The following is a 26010-nucleotide window of genomic DNA, read 5'->3' on the forward strand; positions in this document are numbered from 1 at the left end:
CCGTGACCGGAGACATGATACTCAGGTGACTAATGGTCCATGACAAGATACAGATCATGTCCGCCCTAAAAGGTAAAACACCTCTGGCCTTTGAGGGCGCTACCTTGACTTTCTTCCAAGACCTCATAAAAGCCATCCTCATGTGGCATAAAACTTTCAGCTCTCTCACCAGCTGCCGGCAGGCATCCCTTACAGATGGGGACAAATGGATCCCTGGTGGTACACCGGAACGGAATCCAACACACGCTTGCTTTGATGGAGGAGGCACCCTCACTCCTAGAGACACTGGGACTGGAGACCTAGACCACTAATCCTCCTTTGAGACCCACTACTGCCAACTTGGACCCGGAACAGGTCGCACCATTTGTCCCAAGTGCCGGGAGCTCCCGGGCCACGGAAACAAGACAGCCTCAGGGGACTGGCTGACAGCAAGGCTGAAAGGTGACTATTCCAGATCCCGGCATCACCTTAACAAGTATACAGACTGCAACTGTTTAAGCTTAACTTTTCTGTTGAATTGTCTTTTAAGATGCTTTTTTGTTGTTATTTTCCTCGTTATAACTCATTATTATTATTAATTTTACACTGTCCGACACCACATGTCCAGCATAGCCCATCCCCTACTGTCCCAACACGGCACTAGCCACACATAGATAAACAAACGAACCCTGGACCAGGTAGTCCACCACCAAACAAGGGTAACACGCACACTTTTCCTCCCCTGCAACTCCCTTGGTTAGGAGTACCTTTACCCAAGGCATAGAATACACCACCAGCTTGCGTAGCCACAATAAGGAGAAACTACACCCAATCACCCTAAGCACCTCTCACCTCTATGCACTCAGAACACCCTCACTTCAAATCTCTTTAGACTCATGTGTGCCAAAACCGCTGACATGCTACCCCCTATTTAGCCCCCCCAGCAACACTGGACAGTGGAGCTAGGACCAAATGAGCAAACTACTCCTCTAAACACACATGTCGGGCTCTATCCTCTACCGCAGTACCTAGGCCGACCTTCACAGCATGTATAAAATTTAAAAACGGGTTCAATTACTCAATGTTTTTTACCCATACTATGTTATGCATTGGAACCCCTATACCGCAAGGTACTGTTCATTGTATGGTTTACGCAATGCACTGCAAAGATAAAGAATTAAAAAAAAGAAAAAAAAGACTTGTAATTTATAAAAAAAATACTAATAACCTCCCCCTGTGGTTTATGCAATGTCTTTAATAGTCTAATTACAAATAGTTATAGATCATAAAATGAAATACACAATTTTGCATAGACTAATTTTAGCTATAATGAAGTGTCTGGGGACAGCAATGCACTGCACACAATTTATTTTAGAGTAACTTCCTAGAGATCCCGACAATCTGATTTCATTTTAGGTCTACGCTTTTTACCTTTCTAAACCTGTGTAAATTTGCAAACTGCGTCCCTTTTAGCATTGGTGTAGCTGTACTGAGTACTGCTATGGTGGCGGCTGCTCTGTTGTTGAACTAAAAGCAAGGCATGAGTCTTTGTTTAAAAAACATAATTGAATCGTATTTTATAGTTGAGTATTACTAACTGATGATATTTCTTTTTTAATCCTGACTCATGCAGATCTATAGACCCTAAACAATGCGCCATAATGGAATCAAAGTGAGTGGACAGATTTTAATGACAGGATGTTTTACATGTTTTTCTCTGTTTTAATATATGCTTTTTGCCAATGTTTATTGCGCTTGGAACTCTTTGATGGGATACTACTGTGTTCCGCAGAGTGTAGGACACATGACATGTGTGACATGTCATCATCCCCTTTTATTCCAGAAGTTTGGTCCTTAAGGGGTTAAGATAATTTGTGTCCCATTAAACTATCTTTGTAATATACACGCCAGGCACTTAGACTGTTACAGTGTAGTGTAGCATTTCGTGGTGAAAGCTCCGATTGACTTTCTGGGCTCAGGGAAATGGTCTAAGGTGTTGCAATGCTGTGGGATTGGAGGAAACGATGTTTGAATGACAGAAACAAGCTAAGAAAACTCAAAGTCATAAATTAAGTTTTCTTGGGTCTCAGGGTTTTCTCCAGGTTTTGAGACTAGTGCATAGTGAATAAAATCAGCTTCAGTGAATTACATGGAATTTAGGCCATGTGGCAGTTCGTCTGGTAAAGCTTTTGTCAACAAAAAATATTTGTGAAAATGAATCAGGCAAACTAAAAGGGCACAAAAATGGGCCAATCAGTTTGCTGTTAAAAATACACGTATAAATATTAAGTACATATTTTTCAGAACACTGATAGGAGCATTTTCCCGATGGTCCCGATATGCTGATGCTATATGCTTATTAAACAAATTTTTTTACAGTTTTTTTTTTATCCTGTCTTCTTCTACACTTCTTGATCTGTGAAAAAAAATCTACTTTTAGTGGATGTCCCTAGCCATCAATCATTGTTTTCCCCATCAATTCTGAATCACGACTCAAAACCAGCATGGTCATCCATTGCACGATTCGTTTAGCTCATGATTCGGTTACATTTCGGCTCAGAGTTTGGAAATTCGGTTCCTAACTAAACAAATCTCCAAATCTAGTTATGGATACATTCTTAGGATCTAGAGCACGAGTCTAGAACCTTATGGTCACGCAGTCCTGAACTGCGTCTTCACATTGCTTTCTCTTGATGTTAAAAGATCCAACACATAAAAGATCCAACAGCATTGATGACACTTGAAATGTCGACTTAGTACTAGGGACCAGCTTCCCACTGGCACTGTACTTGGGCGGGTTTGTAAAGTTAAGACACTGTTTATCATCATGGCTCTTAACTTAGTGTAAGTTGATGCCAAGAGGACTGGGGCAACCTTGACAACTGTTTGTTATAACCAGATATACTTGGACCGAAATCTCCCGACACTGAACTTGACAATGATTTGAGACATTAATTATGTTCTTCCCAATATTGTTATATTATTTTTTTTTTTATTATATTTGTTATATATGATGCATTATATATTATAATCATTGAGCAATCCTCCAGGAAAAGTTGTTAAGCGTAATCTGCCTTCCTTACTTATGAGCAGAGTTCCTCGTTATCATTTATATTGCAAGGAAAGCCAGATAGTGGACTAAGGGTTTATGTTCCCCCGCCCCCACCAGACCGTGACCTGTTGGACACAGCATGGAAGAAACAGAGAAAGGCCAGTGGACACAACTGCGTAACATTTCTATATTGACATTCCTTCTATTGTTTTTTTTTTTTCTATCTTTTACATAAAAACTGGTTTGACATTATTCCTTCTGGGTCAAAGTTTCCATCTACTTTAAAAAAAAGTGAAACGATGTTTCTAATAAAGACTAAAAAAGAACCCAAAGGAAGAAAAAGTGGAACCTCTCACTAGAAAAGAAAATGTTGAAGATAAAGTTGGTCTTTTTTTTGTTTTTCACAGCAGGTAGTGAAAAAGACAGACGGTTGTTTTCATTGCAAGGTTGATGAGGCTACTTAGCTATTTATATAATCCTTGTTATTTTGCTCATTGTAGCACATAACTATTCCGCTGGGGTTAAAATGCTGCAAAGCTTTTCTTATTTCATCTGTTCTACAGACTACGAACGGCTCTTGTACCTCGTTTTTAAATTAGCATTTTTCCCACAGGGCTATGTACTATAGTCTTACAGATGCTTAATTCATATCACCAGGCTAGAGAATCATTACTACCTACAATAAAATATAGCGGCTGTTTTATACAGTTACTGTTTTTACATGTGATAAGTTCTTCACTGGAAATGAAATATTTAGCTTAATGAACTGTCTTCCTTAGAGTCACCAAATAATGATTGTAAATTTTTATTCCCTGCGTCTCAAAATGACGAGGGCTGTATATTTTATAAGATAAGGCAGGGGGAAGAAGCCAATCTTTCTATTAGAACGGCTGAGAGAGTAGGATATATCTCTTCAGTGAATTTCACTAAATGACGGTGTGATACGGCTTCATGTCCTGGTGTCCTCTGCTGGAGATGGGGTGAAACATACAAGATGGGGCAGATACTTCCAACTGGACCACCAGGCATAGTGGTACAGAGCTCCAAGTCTCCAGAATTTCTCCTCCTCCCGCACTCTTTTCCTGTCAACTTTGTGACCTTTTCCCATTTTTTCTCCCCTCCATTAGTCTTTCATACCACTTAACTAACTGAGCAGTGTGTGAGGAGGCCTCGTGTGGTGTTTTGTGTATGTGTGGAAAGCTGTGTGTGTTTTGGCTGTTTGAGATGTGTGTGGAGGTGTAGAGGTGTGCTTCAGTTGTTGTGTACATGTAAGGGCACTGTGTGTGTTGTGTTTACTGAATGTTTTGTGCATTTGTGGAAAGGCTGTGTGTTGAGTGGCTGTTATGTTGTATACAGATCTAGATTGGTCAGTACAGTGGAAGTGACACTAGTGGCTGTCAGTAGACATCCTTTAGAGGGGTGTTTAACCCTTAGGGGTAAACATTGCCCTTTTTGCAAAACATAAATATTGAAGGGTTAAACATAAAGAACCACAACACCCAGACCACTTGATTGAGATTAAGTGGTCTGGGTGACTTTAGAGTTAATTTAAAGAATGGCATAGGGAACTTTTTCACCAGAATGATAATGGATGTTATTGAAAAACTATTGGAATGGTGCGATTGTAACTGTATCAACATGTTTAAAGGCTTATTTAAGAATACAGAGAAGAGGAGAATTTAAACAATGTTTCTATTTTTCCTCTTCATTTGCAATGTGTGCCTTGCTTTGCCTCGTGTGAACTGATTTATTATGTAATTTACAAATTTTTTACACTATAGGGACAGTATAGTCACCAGAACAACTACAGCTTAATGTAGTTGTTCTGGTGAGTATAACCATAATATTCAGGCATTTTCATGCATACACTGTCTTTTCAGGAGGGATACGTCCTGTGGCCACTCCTCAGATGGCCACTGGAGGTGCTTCCTGGGGCTGCACAGTATGCAGCACTGCCGTTCAGCATCTCCACCCCTGCTCTGGCTCAATGCACCTCTATGAAGAGGTGCTGATTGGCCAAAACAGCGTTTGATCCCGCCCCATCCCGCCTCCTTGCCAATTTCAGCCAATCCAATGCTTTCCCTGTGGGAATGCATTGACTGGGCTAAAAATCGTAAATTATGATGATGTCACCAAGGAGGTGGGGCGGGGGTAGGGCCAACGCCGGCGGTCCCGCGCTGAAAATAAGTTTTGTTTTCTTACCTTTTAAGGGTACTATAAGGAGTCAAGTCACCTAAATGATGGTTTTAACACTTTAGGGTCAGGAATACATGCTTGTGTTCCTGACCCTATAGTGTTTCTTTAATATAAACTTAAGAGAAAAATTAGCATGTCATAACAAAATGTTAAAGGAACACTATAATGTTAGGAATATAAAACTGCATTCCTAACACCACAGTGGTCTTCTGCCTCTGCATCCCCCGCCCACCCCCGGTGCTCTCGGCAATGAAAGCATTAAAAACCCTTTTAGTCCCTTACCTCGGTGCTGGATCAGGCTCCTCCTCCGATGACGTCAGAATGACATGAACTTAAGGAGCATCCTCAGCGAGCCCCGCATGCGCATTAGCCCTTCCCTAGGAAAGTATTAACTCAAAGCATGCAAAGCGTTAGGACGTCCAGCGTGGTTTCACAGAGTTGAGCTCTTTGAAACTGCAAGAAGCGCCTCTAGAGGCTCTCTGGTAGACATTTTACATTGTAGGTTTAAGGGGACAGGGACATTGCACCCAGACCACTTCAGTGAGATAAAGTGGTTTGGGTGTCTATAGTGTCCCTTTAACACAAGTTATAGGAAATTTTCCATGTCCTATTCAATTATGTAAATTCCCAGTGACAATTTCCTCTTCTTTTCTTTTCCATTTGTGATTTTTATTCAGTTTGTAAATTTGCATATACACTGAACATTTACAGTACAAAGAGAGATAATGCCGCAAATCCCAAGTGAAACATTCGCTGATTTACATGCATTAACTTGTGGGACTAGTTCTCTCACTATTTCACAAATATACATCGTCTGTTGTAAAACAAATAAATAGTATATATATATATATATATAGAAAAAATCCAAAAGCCAGGCACTCCTCCTTTACAAAAAACTTTCAAATGTGTATATGGGCCTAGGTGCAATCCCGCGTTATATATAGAGAAAAAAGCAATGAAGGGAGCACACTAGGTCTTCGTAATAGTGCAAAGTTATTTACTGCATTCCAAGGAATACATCTCTGTGTTATACAAAACAATCAACGTTTCGACCCTGCTGGGTCTTTATCAAGATCACTTTTTTCACAAATATACATCGTCTGTTGTAAAACAAATAAATAGTATATATATATATATATTTTTTTTTTTAATTATTTTTATTTTTTTTATTATGCAGGGGTTAACAAGCGTTTGATAATGCCACAACAGTGTAGTTAAGAGAGAAATAAACACATTTTTGTACATTTATGGCATAGAAATGGCTGCATAGATTATTTTAAAGAAGCTTATGCACGCACTTCTATTTGTAGCACTCAGTAGTTTAAAATTGATTAGAACACATAATGCAAGTTGCCGATTTGCTCGACCATGCGTGTCAAACATGCTTAACTGTAGTTAGGATACACAATACTGAAAACTACGCTTAAAGAAATACAATACTGATAGCGTGTATGTTAGGTCATGCTTTTGTAATACGCGTGTGTGTAAGTTTAAGTGAGTAAGCCTAAAACATGTATATCTACGATAAGTGTACCTCCGTGGGCACTGCGAGAGCATGTTTATCCGCATTCACTGAAGAAACGAATAGGGATGATCCGACCGTGTTTTAGTTAAGGGCGGGTGTGATCATTAGGTGATCATATAGAGTGCTGGTATAGGTTACAGCTTAGGTGTTATGGTGCTAGACTGGGTAATTGTATATATGTAGAGTATAAAGACATTTTGCATAAATATATTCGAGTAAATTACATAAATTTATCTTATAATGTCGTGGGTTAACAGGATAGGCATGCATGTGAGCGTAAGTCTTTCTCCAGGCAACGTTCATTTATGAGTGTGGGGATGACCACCCGTATGCTGGTTAGTCACCCCATTCCTTCAGGTGGGAACCATGTCAGCGGTATCAGGTGTTCACAGAGGTTGGGGGTCGGCCATGAGCTAACCGGTTGTGCCCTCCAGCTCCGGGCCTGTAGCAAGGCCGGCATCTCGTAGCCACAGACTCGGGGACTTCTGAAGACCGGGTCCTTCCCCGTTGGGACGGGTCTGGAGGCCATGGTTTATTTATAACCGACTGTTGGTGTTGCGCCGCCTTTGGCGGGCAAGTCTCCGCCTGCGTGGTTGATGCGTCGGGGTTGTTCCCCAGGTGGCCTTCGGCCCAGATGGGCTAGTGTGGAGAGTTATGGACTGTTTTTTTAAGGCTTTGCCCGAGGGTAGCCCAGTCCCACTCCGGTCGCTGCCATTTTGTCGACCCTCCATTCTCCAGTTCTCATGCAGCCATGGCTGTGCCGCCTCATGTCGGACCTCTATCCGTGCCCAGAAAGCCTTGAACAGCTCATTCAAGCCAGGTCAGTGGATTGTTTGTGCTGAGGTTGTATTCCAGAGGCTTCATGGGATTGCGCGTCCACCATTTTAGTTGGGGATGGTGCCCGTGTTTGGGGTCCACGGAGATATGCTGATTAAGACGATTGGGACCGGGATAACCCCCACCGGTCCTGAGGGGGGCAGCTGGTGTTGCGGATGCTGCATGCGTTCATGGGCCAAGAGAGCGGCCGTCTCTCCCCTGCCCTGCTTGGTGTAGGCCCCAGGCCTCAGCTCGTTCATTCCAGCGGGCATTCTGGGCGTGTGAGGTATCCCCCGGTTCACCAGTTTCTGCGGAGCAAGTTGGGGTTTAAGGTTAGGTGATTCGCCCTTGATTTCAGCCGATAATCAGGCCCAGGTCCAGGAGCTCATAGCTAGTGTGTCTGTTCAGCGCAACAGTCAGGCCATGCCCCTTGTAAATAGCATTTTATACAATGTAAACAGAAAAACTGAGGAACAGAACCTTTGACCAATATGGATGGCTTAGGCCCGGGATGGGTAGGGGAGGGAATACTCAGAATGGGCCAGGGACATCATGTCCAAGATAGTTGTTCCTTATGTTTTGTCTTGGGTGGATCCAGGGACGGTGCTACCATAGGGAGGCACAGGGCGCACCGGCCTGGGGGTGCAAAATCTGTAGAGAATTATTGAGCCAGAGCATTTTTGTTCGGTTGGCATGATGTATAAAACTAAGCAGGAGAGATGTACTGTTGTTATTTCTCATAATGCTTGCATTAGAAGAGCAATCGTTAATATTGCACTTTGTACCCCGAGAGCTGAAACAATGAATCAAAACCTAGAAGTGGGTAATTGGTGCGACGGTACAAATTTCTCTTTATGTGATATCTCTGCTCTCTGTCAGGAAGAATAAAACAAACTGATTGGATTGACGAGTAGGCTCACTGCAGAGCTATACAGAAAATAACAGCAGGCACTGAAACCACTCATTCAAGAATTGCACTAACGCATACTGACCTTCAATGGCAGGAGCGAGGTTTAATGTAATTAGAAACAACGGCAGGAAGTAGGTATGCCAAGAGATGCACTGACATATTGTGATTATTATGTATACCGTGCCCCGGAATCCTAGAAGTCGCTCAGCCCTTTGCCCTACAATTGCTTTGCCATTATTAGTTACGTCATAAACAAAGAAAAACAAAAATAATATATCAAAACATTCTGTTTATGTAATAGTGCATAGGTGAAACAAGCTCGATTTGGAAGGTAATATATAACTCTTACTCCGTCTAACAATGGCCTAAATGAGAGCATTTTTCTCTTTGTAATTCATAGTTTATTTATAACCGAGCACAGCAATACAAAATAGAATTAAAGGACCACTCTAGTGCCAGGAAAGCATACTCGTTTTCCTGGCACTAGAGTGCCCTGAGGGTGCCCCCACCCTCAGGGACCCACTCCCGCCCGGCTCTGGAAAGGGGAAAGGGGTAAAAACTTACCTTTTTCCAGCGCTGGGCGGGGAGCTCTCCTCCTCCTCTCCGCCTCCGTTCCTCCCCGTCGGCTGAATGCGCACGCGCGGCAAGAGCTGCGCGCGCATTCAGCCGGTCACATAGGAAAGCATTCATAATGCTTTCCTATGGACGCTTGCGTGCTCTCACTGTGATTTTCACAGTGAGAATCACGCAAGCGCCTCTAGCGGCTGTCAGTGAGACAGCCACTAGAGGATTAGGGGGAAGGCTTAAAGCGGCACTGTCATGCCGAATCCCGTTTTTTTTTTAACCCCCCTCCCGCCTCCACTACATCCAATTGCCCCCCTAGTCACCCCCAAATGCCCCTAAGCCCCCCAGATTACCTATTTTTAATTCTTTATCTTCTGCCCCGATCTTTATTCAGGGCGCCGCCATCTTTGTGTGGGTAGGTGAAGTCCCTATGGGACACGTCATCTACCCACACTACACAGACTGTGAGATTCCCGCACATGCCCAGTGAAACACCTGGACATGCGAACGGGAATTTCACCTATTCATTCATTCATCAGACAGACGAATGAATGAATAGAAAAAATCAGACGAACAAACTGACACTGAGTATCAGTGTTCGTTTGTTCGATCAGTTTATTACAAGGAGGGAGCTACCGACGTGCAGCTCCCTCCTTGTAATATGTAAAGACAGAAGCGGCAGGGAGCTGTGCTCCCCACCACTTCATAAGCCCCCCAGGTCCCCCCTCACTCTATGGGGGTCAATATGACCCCCATAATAGCACAAGGGAGATTAAAATCTCCCCAATGCCCCTACTCGCTATACCGCGAGTAGGGGCATGTCCACTAAACAGTGAGCAGCCTGTGGCTGCTCACTGTAAAAACATAAATGGTAATAAGGGGGGGGGGGACCTACTGTCCTCCCCCCTGGCCCCCACCCCTGCGCGGTGGGTGGGGGCACTAATAAAATAATAAGGGGGGGGGACCTACTGTCCTCCCCCCCGGCCCCCACCCCTGCGCGGTGGGTGGGGGCCCTAATAAAACAATAAGGGGGGGGGACCTACTGTCCTCCCCCCGGCCCCCACTCCTGCGCGGTGGGTGGGGGCCCTAATAAAACAATAAGGGGGGGGGACCTACTGTCCTCCCCCCCCCGGCCCCCACCCCTGCGCGGTGGGTGGGGGCCCTAATAAAACAATAAGGGGGGGGACCTACTGTCCTCCCCCCCGCCCCCACCCCTGCGCGGTGGGTGGGGGCCCTAATAAAATAATAAGGGGGGGGGACCTACTGTCCTCCCCCCCGGCCCCCACCCCTGCGCGGTGGGTGGGGGCCCTAATAAAATAATAAGGGGAGGGGACCTACTGTCCTCCCCCCCCTGGCCCCCACCCCTGAGCGGTGGGTGGGGGCCCTAAATAAAGATATGGGGGGGGAACTTCTGTCCTCCCCCCTGGCCCCCACCCCTGCGCGGTGGGTGGGGGCCCTAATAAAATAATAAGGGGGGGGGACCTACTGTCCTCCCCCCTGGCCCCCACCCCTGAGCGGTGGGTGGGGGCCCTAAATAAAGATAGGGGGGGGACCTACTGTCCTCCCCCCTGGCCCCCACCCCTGCGCGGTGGGTGGGGGCCCTAATAAAACAGTAAGGGGGGGGACCTACTGTCCTCCCCCCTGGCCCCCACCCCTGAGCGGTGGGTGGGGGCCCTAAATGAACCCCCCCCCATCAAGGTGACTAGGGGTCCCAAGCCCCTAGTCACCCCCCCCCCCACCCCAAAACATTCTAACCCCTACCTACCCCCCTCACCCTAAAAATAGTGAGGGGGGGAATAAAATAACTAACCTGTAAAAAAAAAAATTAAACTTACCATTTGACGTCTTCTTTTTTCTAAATTCTTCTTTCTTCAGCCCCCAAAAAGGCCAAATAAAAATCCATCATACCCGTCGCACTTTAAAAAAAAAAAAAAAAAAAAAACGAGCGCAAAAAAAAAATTAATCCATGTTCACCCATGGAGGGCACGCCGCGTACTGAGCTCCGCAGGGCGGGGCAAGGCTTATATAGCCTTGCCCCGCCCTGCAATTAGGCTTAGAACACACTGATTGGTTGGTTTAAGCCAATCAGAGTGCTCTGTGTCATTTTACAAGCGTGGGAAAATTCCAAAGAACTTTCCCACGCTTGTAAAATGACACAGAGCACTGTGATAGGATGGTTTTCAAGCCATCCAATCACAGTGCTCTGTGTAATTTTACAAGCTTGGGAAAGTTCTTTGGAATTTTCCCACGCTTGTAAAATGACACAGAGCACTGTGATTGGATGGCTTGAAATCCATCCTATCACAGTGCTCTGTGTCATTTTACAAGCGTGGGAAAGTTCTTTGGAATTTTCCCACGCTTGTAAAATGACACAGAGCACTGTGATTGGATGGCTTGAAATCCATCCTATCACAGTGCTCTGTGTCATTTTACAAGCGTGGGAAGGTTCTTTGGAATTTTCCCACGCTTGTAAAATGACACAGAGCACTGTGATTGGATGGCTTGAAAACCATCCAATCACAGTGATCTGTCATTTTACACAGCGTGGGAAAGTTCTTTTGAATTTTCCCACGCTGTGTAAAATGACACAGAGCACTCTGATTGGCTTAAACCAACCAATCAGTGTGTTCTAAGCCTAATTGCAGGGCGGGGCAAGGCTATATAAGCCTTGCCCCGCCCTGCGGAGCTCAGTACGCGGCGTGCCCTCCATGGGTGAACATGGATTAATTTTTTTTTTTTTTTTTTTTAAAGTGCGACGGGTATGATGGATTTTTATTTGGCTTTTTTGGGGGCTGAAGAAAGAAGAATTTAGAAAAAAGAAGACGTCAAATGGTAAGTTTAATTTTTTTTTTTTACAGGTTAGTTATTTTATTCCCCCCTCACTATTTTTAGGGTGAGGGGGGTAGGTAGGGGATAGAATGTTTTGGGTGGGGGGGGGGGGTGACTAGGGGCTTGGGACCCCTAGTCACCTTGATGGGGGGGGGTTCATTTAGGGCCCCCACCCACCGCTCAGGGGTGGGGGCCAGGGGGGGGAGGACAGTAGGTCCCCCCCCTTATTATTTTATTAAGGCCCCCACCCACAGCGCAGGGGTGGGGGCCAGGGGGGGAGGACAGTAGGTCCCCCCCCCCTATTATTTTATTAGGGCCCCCACCCACAGCGCAGGGGTGGGGGCCAGGGGGGGAGGACAGTAGGTCCCCCCCCCTTATTATTTTACTAGGGCCCCCACCCACCGCGCAGGGGTGGGGGCCAGGGGGGGAGGACAGTAGGTCCCCCCCCTTATTATTTTATTAGGGCCCCCACCCACCGCGCAGGGGTGGGGGCCAGGGGGGGAGGACAGTAGGTCCCCCCCCCCCTTATTATTTTATTAGGGCCCCCACCCACAGCGCAGGGGTGGGGGCCGGGGGGGAAGAAAATAGTAGGTCCCCCCCTTATTATTTTATTAGGGCCCCCACCCACAGCGCAGGGGTGGGGGCCAGGGGGGGAGGACAGTAGGTCCCCCCCCCCTTATTATTTTATTAGGGCCCCCACCCACAGCGCAGGGGTGGGGGCCAGGGGGGGAGGACAGTAGGTCCCTCCCCTTATTATTTTATTAGGGCCCCCACCCACAGCGCAGGGGTGGGGGCCAGGGGGGGAGGACAGTAGGTCCCCCCCCTTATTATTTTATTAGGGCCCCCACCCACAGCGCAGGGGTGGGGGCCAGGGGGGGAGGACAGTAGGTCCCCCCCCCTTATTATTTTATTAGGGCCCCCACCCACAGCGCAGGGGTGGGGGCCAGGGGGGGAGGACAGTAGGTCCCCCCCATCTTTAACCCCCGCGCGGGGGGGGGGGGGTGTTATTAGGTGTGTTTTTTTTGTTTTTTTTACAGTGAGCAGCCACAGGCTGCTCACTGCTTACTAGACATGCCCCTACTCGCGGTATAGCGAGTAGGGGCATATTATTTACTAATACTAAGTAATCTTTACTTAGTATTAGTACATTTGGCTTCAAGACCAATTCAGGTCTTTCAGCCTTTTAGTAGATAGCTCCCTGATACCGTGGGAATTAGGGAGTTATCTACTAAGCGACAGCAATGAATAGGATCGGAGTTTCATTCATTAGAATGAAATTCCGATACGAACAAAGTACCGAATTGCATCCTAACACCAATGGAGAAACAGTGCTCATTCTGTTAGGATGCAATTCGGCAGTTTTGCCGGCGTTCTGTCTAAGTGACAGGACTTTCGGCAATACTGACAGGAAGCATTGTGGGAACTGGGAGGAAAGCTAGGGATCATGGGAAAATTGCTCTGACCAGCGGAAATGAAGCACACTTTGCTCCTCCGCTGGTCAGAGCTGGTCAAGCGGAGGAATCCTCCATAAGACAGAGTCCCTACTTTGTCTTATGATTTTAAAGAAAACTAAAGAAGAATGGAAGAAAAGAAGAACAGATCCCGAGAGAGGGGGAGAAGAGGAAGAGATTGAGGAAAGGTAAGTTCGGCATGACAGTGCCGCTTTAACTAATTGATAAACATAGCAGTTTCTCTGAAACTGCTATGTTTATAAAACAATTAGTTAACCCTAGCTGGACCTGGCACCCAGACCACTTCATTAAGCTGAAGGGGTCTGGGTGCCTAGAGTGGTCCTTTAACATTGAACATATCAAATAAACTGTTAGCAGGTTTTTATCCCCCACCCTCCATGACTCCTCTCCTGCAACTGTAAAAAATTACCTACTAAGCCCTCAGTGAATCATTTTCTAACAACATACTTCGTACCCCTACTTTTACCCTTTGTGTCACTATACCCCACTCCTTCTAGAATGTAAGCTCATTGAGCAGGGCCCTCCACCTCTCTGTTCCTGTACGTCCAGTTGTCTGGTTACAATTACATGTCTGTTAGTCCACCCATTGTACAGCGCTACGGAATCTGATGGCGCTATATAAATAATAAAATAATAATAATAACATATATTCTAATCAGAAGGAGAAAACAATAAAACATAATGAAGTGAGTTCTCAGGAAAGGTAAAAATAGAAGTAATATTTTGAGACAACAACAGACATTAAAGGACCACTATAGGCACCCAGACCACTTCAGCTTAATGAAGTGGTCTGGGTGCCTGGTCCAGCTAGGATTAACCCTGCCTGCTGTTAACATAGCAGTTTCAGAGAAACTGCTATGTTTACAAATGGGTTAATCCAGCCTCTAGTGGCTGTCTCATTGACAGCCGCTAGAGGCGCTTCTCACTGTGATTTTCACAGTGAGAAGACTCCAGCGTCCATAGGAAAGCATTGAGAATGCTTTCCTATGGACTGGCTGCGCGTGCGGTTCTTGCCGCGCATGCGCACTCAGCCGATGGCGACCGGAGGAGGAGAGTCCCCAGCGCCGAGGGAGCCCGGCACTGGAGAAAGGTGAGTGTTTAACCCCTTCCTCTCCCTTCATCCCGGCGGGAGTGGGACCCTCAGGGTGTGGGCACCCTCAGGGCACTATAGTGCCAGGAAAACAAGTTTGTTTTCCTGGCACTATAGTGGTCCTTTAAGGACTTTGTAATAAAAGCACTATATGTTATATGACATAAGCAGAATAATAAACTGGGGTGATAGTTGAACACAGAGGGAAGAGACACGCATAAGGTTCAAATACATATCATCATCAGCCACCACGATTTGTACAGTTTTGATGACTAAGAAACTACGCAAATGGTCACAGCAGAGACAAGTTTGTTTCAAACCACTTTAAAGAATAGACATTGATTAATGGAACAACCAAAAGGGAATTGGGATCACATGCTTTTTTTTAGGAATGGTGCTGCCGCAAGGACCAAAGATTATACATAATACAGATACATAAGGAACAGCGCACACATACATATACAGTTTTAAATTTTTTTAATTTTAAAACTGCATTTGTATGTGTGCCCTGTTCCTTTAGCTGTATTATGTATTGATTAATGGAAAAGCCACCAAGAAAATCGCGCACAGGACTACTACTGTAAGCCAAGGATGCCCAACATGTAGATCTCCAGATGTTGAAGAACTACAAATCCCATGATGCTTTGCATACCTTTAGAATGACAATGCATCATGGAAGCTGTCGTTTTAAAACATCTGTGGATCTACCTTTTGGGTGCCCCTACTGTAAGCAATCACAGACACTAAATAATAGTAGGAATAAACTCTATGAAAGGAAGCCAGAAATCACAGTAGGAATTTTTGCGTCCGTGGTGACAGGGCCTTATCTCACGAAACATTTTATTTTTTATAAAACTTAGTAATAAGAAATCCCTCCGCCCTTCCAGATTCTGTAAGATCTTCGATTTCATTTCCTGTGGAGACATGACAGTGAGAACCTAACGAATGTGACACGGTGATTGACAGACATCTTGTTAGCTGTCTATTCCAGTCTCGGTCCCAGCCATATTTAGCAGAGCTGGGTGAGGTGTGATACACAGAGGAGTCTGACCACACAGAAAACCCTCTGATTACATTTATCACATGCAGACGCAAAATGAACATTGTGAAGCCTTTTCACAGATAAATGAGCACACTGGAAGCTTTAATCTGCTTTGATACAAATTGAAAGCGCCCTTTTCTTCCAGCCAGATTGTGTTTAATGCTGTAATTGATTCAGTAATGCATTCACTAAATCCCATTTATATGTATATATTTTTTTTAAATATAAATGTGCAGTGTGTATGTGTGTATCACATATCAGACATCCCAATTCTCCCAGAGGTACCAGGAGACTCCAGCATTTTAATGCAGCTCCCTGACTCCTGCAAATCACTTACAATATTGTATCTGTGTGTCTGTGTCAGTGTGTCAGTGTGTATATGTGTGTCAGTGTGTAGCTGTGTGTCTGTGTGTCAGTGTGTATATGTGTGTCAGTGTGTAGCTGTGTGTCAGTGTCTATCTTAATGTGTGTGCATCTGTGTGTCAGTTTGTGTATCTGAGTGTATGTGTCAATGTGTGTATCTAAGTGTATGTGCCAGTGTCTGTATCTGTGTGTGTGTGCCAGAGTGTGTATCTGTGTGTATGTGCCATAGTGTGTATCTGAGTGTATGTGCCAGTGTCTGTATCTGTGTTTCAGTGTGTCAGTGTGTGTATCTGAGTGTATGTGCCAGAGTGTGTATCTGAGTGTATGTGCCAGTGTCTGTATCTGAGTGTATGTGCCAGAGTGTGTATCTGAGTGTATGTGCCAGTGTCTGTATCTGTGTTTCAGTGTGTGTATCAGTGTGCCAGTGTGTATATCTGACTGTATGTGTCAGTGTTTATCTGAGTATATGTGCCAATGTGTGTATCTATGTGTCAGTACACTACAAAGTGCTGTAGTGGTTATTGTGCCTGGACTGTTTCTTTAAATAATCTACCAGTGCCCCTCCTAAGATTAGGTTCTGGATCTGCGCTTAAACGGCAAGCATTTCTTCCGAATAGGGGCCCAGTATATGGTGCAGCGCTGTACATATATACAACCTAGAAAACTAGTTTTGACTTGGGGCGTCTTGGAAAAATATTGAAATATTAAGGGCAGTTTGAACCTAAAAAGTTTGGGAACCACTGCTGTAACAATTTCAATTGTTTGGCCTTAACTACAATATTTTCTAAAACATTATTCAGTTAATTTTACTCTGCAGTCTTAGTAGACTCTTGGCCTTCTAAAACCATCTGCTACAGGTATCCAAAAGCCACCTGAAGCTTTCTATTGGATAATTTACCACCTAACATCGTAGGACTGCAGAGAGAAGGATGGATGGATTTTGTTTGTAAAAATCCTCAGCTAGTGGCAGGTGATACATCTCCCAGCTCACATCTCAGCAGGGAGAGTTGATTAATGATTTGTCGCAGTTCTTATAAAACAACACAATTTAATATTTTTCTCTGTGCATTATTTAAGGTTTCTCTCCAATGTAATTCCAGGCCCAGAGGAGGCGGGCTGAAAGCTAGCCGGATAGGAGGCATGTGTGGGTGTGGTGGGTGTGGGTGTAAATTGGGTGTGGCATTTAGGTTAAGGGTTTGGGTGGGGTTGTATAAATAACGGACATTTTGTCCCCTTCACCTCAGCCATCTTAAAATAACGGCAAGGTGACAATCTCTTTCCTATTATTGTGTTGCTTTGCTTACCCCACGGCCAGAAGCATGGATATTGACGGAATCCTTGCTGCTCTTCGGGCTGAGGCCCTCCAGGACGGTGGCCGGCACCTGCAGGCCCAGCTGGTAAGGCTGCAGGGTGCCTCCCTGGTAGCTGCTCCCTCTGTCGGCAGCCAGGGTACTCCGCGCCGCCGGGCGCGTCCTCCTACCCGTTATAGCCCCTCGCGGGAGGGTCGGGTGAGGGGTAGGAGCAGGAGCCCCGTTGCCGGCCCGCGCGCCAGGTCCCCCGCGGCCGCGGGCGGCAACGTGTCAGTGCAGCCTGTCGCCTCCTCCCCGAGGCGGTCTAGAGCTACCCGTGCGGCTGCCGCTTCTCGGGGAGGTGATGGCCATCCCGCGCCGGTTCCTGCTCCTGTGATCTCGCGGGCCTCCAGGAGGTCGTCCGCGAGATCACTCTCCAGCTCAACAATGGCGACAACCCGAGCACCTGACAGGCGCTCGGCTCATGGTGGATCCCAGGCGGAGCGCGAGCAAGTGAGGTCGGCGGCCGGCTCTTCTTCAGGAGTGGTGAGTAGGCCGCGAGGCGGCAGGGCAACCAGTAGGGGGTTGGGGGGTTCGGGGGGTCGGGGTATGGAGCCAGGTCCGGCTACTCGTGGGCACAGCCCCCCCCCTTATCATCCTCCCCGCTCTGTCTCCCCTGGCCCGGCCACTACCACACTCCCATCAGCCTCAGCCGTTCAACAGGCACTCCCATCAGCTTCATCCGGCCAGCATGCACTCCCATCATCCTCATCCGGCCAGCATGCACTCCCATCATCCTCATCCGGCCAGCATGCACTCCCATCATCCTCAGCCGGACAGCATGCACTCCCATCAACCTCATCCGTTCATCTTGCATTCTCATCATCCTCAGCCGCCCATCAAGCTCTTCCAACACTATCTCCTGCCCATCCTACCCCCCTTGGCCCCCTCCCTATGGGTCTGATGCCCTCTGCATCTGCCCCGCCATTACCCATGGTCCATGCTGCCCCCTCTGGGGCTCCTTCTGCCATGCCAGTTTTACACACAGTATTTACCACTTCTGCGGGTCCCCAGTTACCTGGGTTGGGTGGGCAGGGTTCTTTTTCACCTGTCCTGTCTTCACAGGTCACCCCTGGTCGGCTGACAAGTCGGTCCCCCGATGCTGTGACTGGTGCAGTGCTTCCTGCGGTCGCAGTTCCCTTGGGGCCGTTGCAGCCTGGTGGGCATGTTGAGGTCCCGCTACTACCTGCCAATTCAGCTCCTGCAGGTGAGTACTCTGGTATAACGGGGTCGGGTTTGGGGGGCGCTGGCGCAGGGGAGGTGCAAGAATTGGGTTCTGTACTCCAGGCGATGAAGCAGGTTTTGCTAACCCTTGAGCGGGGTTATCGCCCCGGGGCTTCCCCCCCGGTGTCGTTAGATAACCAACTTCGGGCGGGTTGGGCAGGTTCCGCAGGGTCTGATCCTTCTGCAGTCGCGGCGCCAATGCCCGCTAATATAACACAGGCCCCCATCCCCTCAACCTCGGCGTTACTGCCGGTGACGCCGGAATCTGCAGTGGGCACGGCCGGGGACGCCGCTGCCCTCTCGGGTTTGGGGGTTGCTCCGGCTGCGCACGGTGCGGCGTACATGTGCTGGTCAGGCCCTCTGGGCCTCCATCTCACGCCGGAATTGCGCGCCAAAATAGACAAGGGGGAATTTGTTGAAATTTTTTCTCTCCTCCCTATGGAAGATCTTCCCCGGGTTGACGCTGACGCTAAAGAGTCCGAAAAGGACAAAGAAAAGTTTCGGTACCGGAAGATTCCGAAAACTTTCGGAAACTGGATCCGAGCCTTTTCGATCTTAGCCAGCGTGATAGGTGAGAAGACTCCCGCCAAATGTTCTTCCCTATTCTGCTACCAGGACGTCATATGGACCGCTTGTCGGGTGTACGGCGGTTTAGGTTGGTGGCGGTATGATGAGCAGTTCCGCCAACGTTTAGCGGTTCGGCCTTCCATGGGCTGGGATCAAATGGACATTGGCTTGTGGTTAGCTATCATGACCCGCCCAGCCTCACATCAAGGGGGCCTGTCGTCCTTTCTTGGGGGGGCCGGCGCGGGTTCTTCAACCGCAGCGTCGGCCGGGCAACGAAAAACAGGCTGCTGTTGGCAATATAACGATGGCCAATGCAAATTCGGGTCTAGTTGCCGCTTCAAGCATGAGTGTTCGGGGTGCGGTGGGTCTCACCCCGCTTCAAAATGCTTCAAACGAGCCAAAACTGGCGACAAAGGGGACTCCGTGGGCGCTAAGAGCGAAGACGCCGGTGGACGTCGACGCGATGCGCCCATGGCTAAATCGTTATAGGAATAAGAAGGCGGCTGCCTTATTGCTAGAGGGATTTGGGCAGGGGTTTTGGATCCCTCACCGGCCTCGGCAGGTCTCCGGTTTTTGCAGAAACCTGAGATCTGTTTCTGAATATCCAGGGGTGGTCAGGGAAAAACTGGCGAAGGAAGTGGCGCTGGGCCGAATGGCGGGCCCATTTCGGGATTCGCCACTCCCCGATCTAAGGGTGTCACCGTTGGGCGTGGTGCCCAAACGGGAACCGGGAAAGTTCCGGCTGATTCATCACCTGTCGCACCCTCATGGGTGCTCGGTAAACGATGACATTGCAGCTGAATTATGCCGCGTTTCCTATGCGTCCTTTGATGCTGCTGTGGGCATAGTCAGGGCCGCTGGCCCCGGGGCACTTATGGCGAAAACTGATATCGAGTCTGCCTTTCGCCTCCTACCAGTTCACCCAGAGTGTCATCATCTCTTGGGATGTGCATTTGAAGGTCATTATTACGTGGATATGTGTCTCCCCATGGGTTGTGCTATATCCTGTTTTTATTTTGAATGCTTCAGCTCTTTTCTAGAATGGGTAGTGAGAATGGAGTCCGGTTACGATTCCCTGCTTCACTACTTAGATGACTTTCTGTGTGTGGGCCCCGCGCATTCCCCGATATGCTCCCAGATCTTACAAGCAGTGTCGGATGTGGCCTGTATGTTCGGCGTGCCGCTGGCACCTGACAAGACAATTGGCCCTTCCACGTGCTTGAGCTTCCTCGGGATCGAGATTGATTCGGTCATCGGGGAATGTCGGCTTCCGTTGGACAAGTTGGCTGATCTACGTGGGGTGGTCCAGGAGGCTAGCTCCTTGCGGAAGATCACGCTGCAACGTCTTCAGTCCTTGTTGGGCAAATTAAACTTTGCCTGCCGGATTATGCCCATGGGTAGAGTATTTAACCGACGCCTGGCGGCTGCCACGTCGGGGATACTGAAGCCGTTCCACTTCGTCCGCCTGACCAAACCGCTCAGGGAGGATTTAGCGGTTTGGGCGGTTTTTCTGGAAGAGTACAATGGTAGGTCTTACTGGCAGCAGCCCGAGGTAGCAAACTCAGTGCTGCACCTGTTTACGGATGCCGCGGGTTCGTCGGGTTTTGGGGCTATCATGGGAAAACAATGGTGCGCAGAACCTTGGCCAAGATCGTGGTTCGACTCGGGCCTGACCAGGAACATGGCGTTCTTGGAGCTTTTTCCCATTGTGGTGGCTCTCCATCTTTGGGGACCGGAGATCAAGAACAGGCGTGTCGTGTTCCACTGTGACAATTTGGGCGTTGTCCAGGCCATTAATCGGTTGACAGCCTCCTCTCCTCCGGTGGTCAGGCTCCTGCGGAGCTTGGTACTGCGTTGCCTGTCTTTGAACGTTACATGTCGCGCTGTGCATATTCCCGGTGTAGAGAATACCACGGCTGACGCCCTTTCTCGTTTCCAATGGCAGGTGTTTCGTCAGATCGCGCCCGAAGCAGATACGATGGGCCTTCCCTGTCCCAGAGAGCTATGGTCCCTTGGCCTGAGCGAATAAGGGAATGGATTCGGTCTTCAGTGTCGGATGCTACTTGGGCCCGGTACGGTAAGGCATGGGGTGACTGGGTCGCTCTAGAGCAGGACCAAGGTGGGTTTTCTTCATCTGCGGAGAGGGTTCAGGGGGTTTTACGGTTGCTCTGGTTTTGGGAGGCTAGTGGTTGTTCCCCAGCCACGGTATCAGGGAAGCTATCAGGTCTGAGCTTCTGGTTCAACCTGACTCGCGTGCCGGATGTGACCAAAGATTTCATGGTCCGGCTCGCTATGCGTGGCTGGCGTAGAGGTCCGCAGCCTCGGGATTCCAGGAGACCGGTTTCTGGCGCTCTGCTACTTGGTATTGCGTCGGTCTTATCCAGGGTCTGTTTGTCCGATTTCGAAGCGCGTTTGTTTCGGGTGGCTTTCTCTTTCGCCTTCTTTGGTGCTCTGCGGATTGGGGAACTTGTGAGCCCTAGCAAGCGGATTCCAGGCGGCTTGTTGTTCCATGATGTGTCGGTCGTGGATGATACGGTGCGTTTTCTGGTGCGAAAGTCGAAAACTGACATTTTTGGTAGGGGGGCATGGGTGTCCCTTCGCGCCATTCCCGGCTCGGCTGTCTGTCCCGTCGCAGCTTTTCAATCTTACCTTCTGTGTCGCCCGGATGTTGTAGGCCCATTGTTAATCCATGGGGATGGGTCTTTTCTTTCCCGCTTCCAATTTCTCCGGGTTTTCCGTCTGGCACTCGAACATCTGGGTATTTCGAGCACAGACTTTGGGGGTCACTCTTTTCGGATTGGGGCCGCTACGGAAGCCTCTCGTTTAGGTTTCTCGGACCAGGCCATTCAAAGGATTGGTAGATGGGAATCGGGGAGGTTTCGGTCCTATGTTCGGCCCACTCGGCTGATCGGTATTCCCCTTGTGTTTTCTCCACAGGGCCCGGCCGACGGATCTGGATAATCGGTCATTCCTACATCTACTGGGCCCACCTGCGGGCTGGGGTTCGCCCGGGTGGGACAAGGCTCGGAATACCTCGGGAGCTGGCGGAGGTCCGGTGGTTCGGGTTCCGGGGCATGAAATGGGGTCAGCTGTTGCCTGAGGTCGTGCAGTTATCCACGTTATTAGGAATCCCGGATATCTTGGTGGTGCATCTGGGAGGGAACGATTTAGGTTCGCTGCCCGCGTGGGGCTTAGGGGAGCTGATCAGGCGAGACTTGGCGCGCTTGCGAGTACTTTTTCCAAAAATTTGCTTAATATGGTCAGGAATAGTTTCCAGGAACTATTGGAGGTGCGCACGCGATCAGGGTGCTATGGAGCGCTGTCGCATAAAGATTAATAAACGGGTTTCCAAGTTTGTGCTAGGTATCGGGGGCTTGGCAGTTCGACACCGTACTTTTGAGCGGGAGGCTGCTATCTTTTTCCGCCCGGATGGGGTCCATCTCACTGATGTCGGTTTGGACTTGTTTAACCTAGAGCTGCAGGATGCGTTGGAACAGGCCATGGCGTTGCTTGGGGGCCGCGCCCGCTGATTTAGGCGTAAATGCAGCGGGGCTAGTGGCGGGTATGGTCCTTGCCGAACCAATTGGGAAGAGGAGTACAAGAAAAAGAAGGATGCTGGGTCGGGTCCCCTCCCCTAACCTCGGGAAAGGTTTGGGTATTTGCGCGTGCCCTCTGTGCCAGGAATGGTGGCCAGGGGTTGGCATGTGGTATTGGAAGGCCAAGGTGAAGGCCAGGTATCATGGACGAGGGGGGAGGGCTGATGCCTCGGTAGGGCGTGTACCCTAGAGGGTTGGTGGTACGGTTGGCAAGGACTAGTTCAAGTTAAATAATGTTTATACCTTGTTTTATTTATGGTTGGTTTTATAAATATGTTTGATAAATTATAAACGAAATATAAATAAAAGCTGTGGCCTTTTTATACCACACATATATGTTTCCTGGTTTTGATTGGGTTAAGGGTTTGAATGGGGGTGATGTATTGTGTCGCACCACACGTAACCGCTACCTACACACAAGGCCCAGAGGAGGCGGGCTGAAAGCTAGCCGGATAGGAGGCATGTGTGGGTGTGGTGGGTGTGGGTGTAAATTGGGTGTGGCATTTAGGTTAAGGGTTTGGGTGGGGTTGTATAAATAACGGACATTTTGTCCCCTTCACCTCAGCCATCTTAAAATAACGGCAAGGTGACAATCTCCCTCCCTCCCTCCCCTTTTTGCTGTTTTTGTTTCCTTCCTCTGTAGGTGTTCAATATCTTGTCACAGCTGGCGGGTATGGTCCTTGCCGAACCAATTGGGAAGAGGAGTACAAGAAAAAGAAGGATGCTGGGTCGGGTCCCCTCCCCTAACCTCGGGAAAGGTTTGGGTATTTGCGCGTGCCCTCTGTGCCAGGAATGGTGGCCAGGGGTTGGCATGTGGTATTGGAAGGCCAAGGTGAAGGCCAGGTATCATGGACGAGGGGGGAGGGCTGATGCCTCGGTAGGGCGTGTACCCTAGAGGGTTGGTGGTACGGTTGGCAAGGACTAGTTCAAGTTAAATAATGTTTATACCTTGTTTTATTTATGGTTGGTTTTATAAATATGTTTGATAAATTATAAACGAAATATAAATAAAAGCTGTGGCCTTTTTATACCACACATATATGTTTCCTGGTTTTGATTGGGTTAAGGGTTTGAATGGGGGTGATGTATTGTGTCGCACCACACGTAACCGCTACCTACACACATGCCCAATACAGCTTAGTTATTCCTCTGACCTCCTTTACCAATTCCTACTCAGGACTGGAGGGTATATGATTTTAATATTTTATATTCCTTTTTAGTTCTATGTAGAATTTTTGTGAAATCCCAGCAGTAATATCCCCATTTCCCTTTAATAACTAATTTATCAATGTTTCCCTTTAAGAAGTAGAGTTTAAAGGGAAACTATAGTGCTAGGAATACACATTTGTATTCCCAGCACTATACTTCCCTCTGCCTTCCCCCTCCCCGGTGTTAATAAACCCTTACAGTGCTCACCTGATTCCAGTGCTGATTTCCCTTGGTGCTGGGTCAGTGTTCTGCCCCCTCCAACGTCACTCGAAAGGGGGCGCTAATGCGCATGTGCGTTGAGTACCACAAGCACATTAGGCCCTTTATGATCATAACATTTATTTCTATATAAAGTGTTTTATCAGGAAGAAATCTTTCATATATTTTTTTTGTAGCCATTTCCTGTAAAGCAGCTGCAATATAACACTGTTGAAGGTTCAGAGCCGACACCAGAAATTTCGGGGCCCCTAACTTAGCTCAGGGTCTGGGCCCCCGGGGGCCTGCCTCCAAGCCTGCCCACAGGGTCCGCCTCCAAATCCCGCCCACAGGAATACAGATACAAACACACACACTGATACAAAAGGACACAGATACACACACAGATACATACTAACAGACAGACATACACGCATATAGGCATACATACTGACACACACACACATATACAGACACACAGGCATACATAGTGACATACAGACACATACTAACATACATGCATAAGGACATACAGACACACATACATACATACTGACATACATACAGACACTGACATACATACATTCATAATTACATACATTCATACTGGCATACATAAAGTGGCGTACACATGACACATGGGGCCCCAGTGCGAAAATTACTTACTCTGCGCGGGCCAGGGCCGCAACACATGGCGGTGGGCACCTGGTCGCAGGGCTGCGACCCCTGCGACCGCGGTATGTACACCAGTGCATGCAGATGCACACTTAAAGGACCACTACAGACACCCAGATCACATCAGCTCAATGAAGTGGTTTGGGTGTCAGGTCCCTCTAGTTTTAACCCTGCAGCTGAAAGCATAGCAGTTTCAGAGTTGTCATCCCCCTGATGGCGGAGCCCTAATACCCAGCATAGGTATCTCCACTATTCCTTCCTCGAAGCTGAAAGAAAGACTGTAGCAATCCAAGACCCTTTTCCCCCAGCAACTAGACGACACATAGTTCTGGGAGTCAACTGAGTTTATTTTGGCAACACATTGCTTTTATGCGCTGACCCCTAGCATGGGGTTTCCATTTCAAAAATACAAGGGTTTTCCTCCCAGGATGCTCTGTTTCTGAGAGATAATTGCGTGAGAAAGTTATAATGCAATTATCTCTCAGATACAGGAAAACATGTAATATTTGTAAAACACCCCAAAAACACATTTTAAAACCATAGGAACACCATTAAAGTCACATCACCGAGTAGCTTGGTTCTGACCTCCCACTCTGTCATATCGCTCAGATCCCTTCGGTGGTTAAGGAACGCCATTCGAATGAAGTTTCGAACGGACAGCCAGCAGGTGAGGCCCCAAAACAGTTCCAGAGAAAACAAGGCAACGACCAGTCATCTTTCGGGGGTTATCGCACAAACACAGACGAATGCTCCCCCTGGCTGTTAGGGGGACGAATGCTCCCCCTGTTTGGTAGTTCATGCCTCCCGAACGCCGTTCTCATAATTGTTCGGAAGTTGGATGGGCTGCAGTACTAGTTTCCCTGTTGTTCGCAGGATTGCTTATCCAAAAATAGTTCCATGCTGTCGACGACCATGTACTGCTGTCTGCGTTCGGGAGATGGCCACCAATTATTTGAACACGTGTGATCGGTTATCCGAACGACGGGCACACAGGGAAATCACTTGCACTAACAATCAATTTGTGGTTAACAGCCAGAGGTGGTCGGTGATTAAATGGTGCGAACAAGGGGACCACACAAAGTCTTTTGGAGGAATTTGGAGGCCAAGGCAACACTTTGAACCCTTTGTCATGTTCCTCAAACCATTCCTGAACAATTTTTGCAGGGTGAATTATCCTACTGAAAGAGGCAACAGCCATTAGGGAACACCATTACCATAAAGTGGAGTACGTGGTCTACAAAAATCTCTAGGTAGGTGGTACATGTCAAAGTAATATCCAGATGAATGCCAGGACTAAGGGTTTTTCAGCAGAACATCGCTCTGAGCATAACACTGCCTCTGCCGGCCTGACTTCTTC

This window comes from Pelobates fuscus, chromosome 6 (genome assembly GCF_036172605.1).
Source record: "Pelobates fuscus isolate aPelFus1 chromosome 6, aPelFus1.pri, whole genome shotgun sequence".
Classification (NCBI taxonomy): Eukaryota; Metazoa; Chordata; class Amphibia; order Anura; family Pelobatidae; genus Pelobates; species Pelobates fuscus.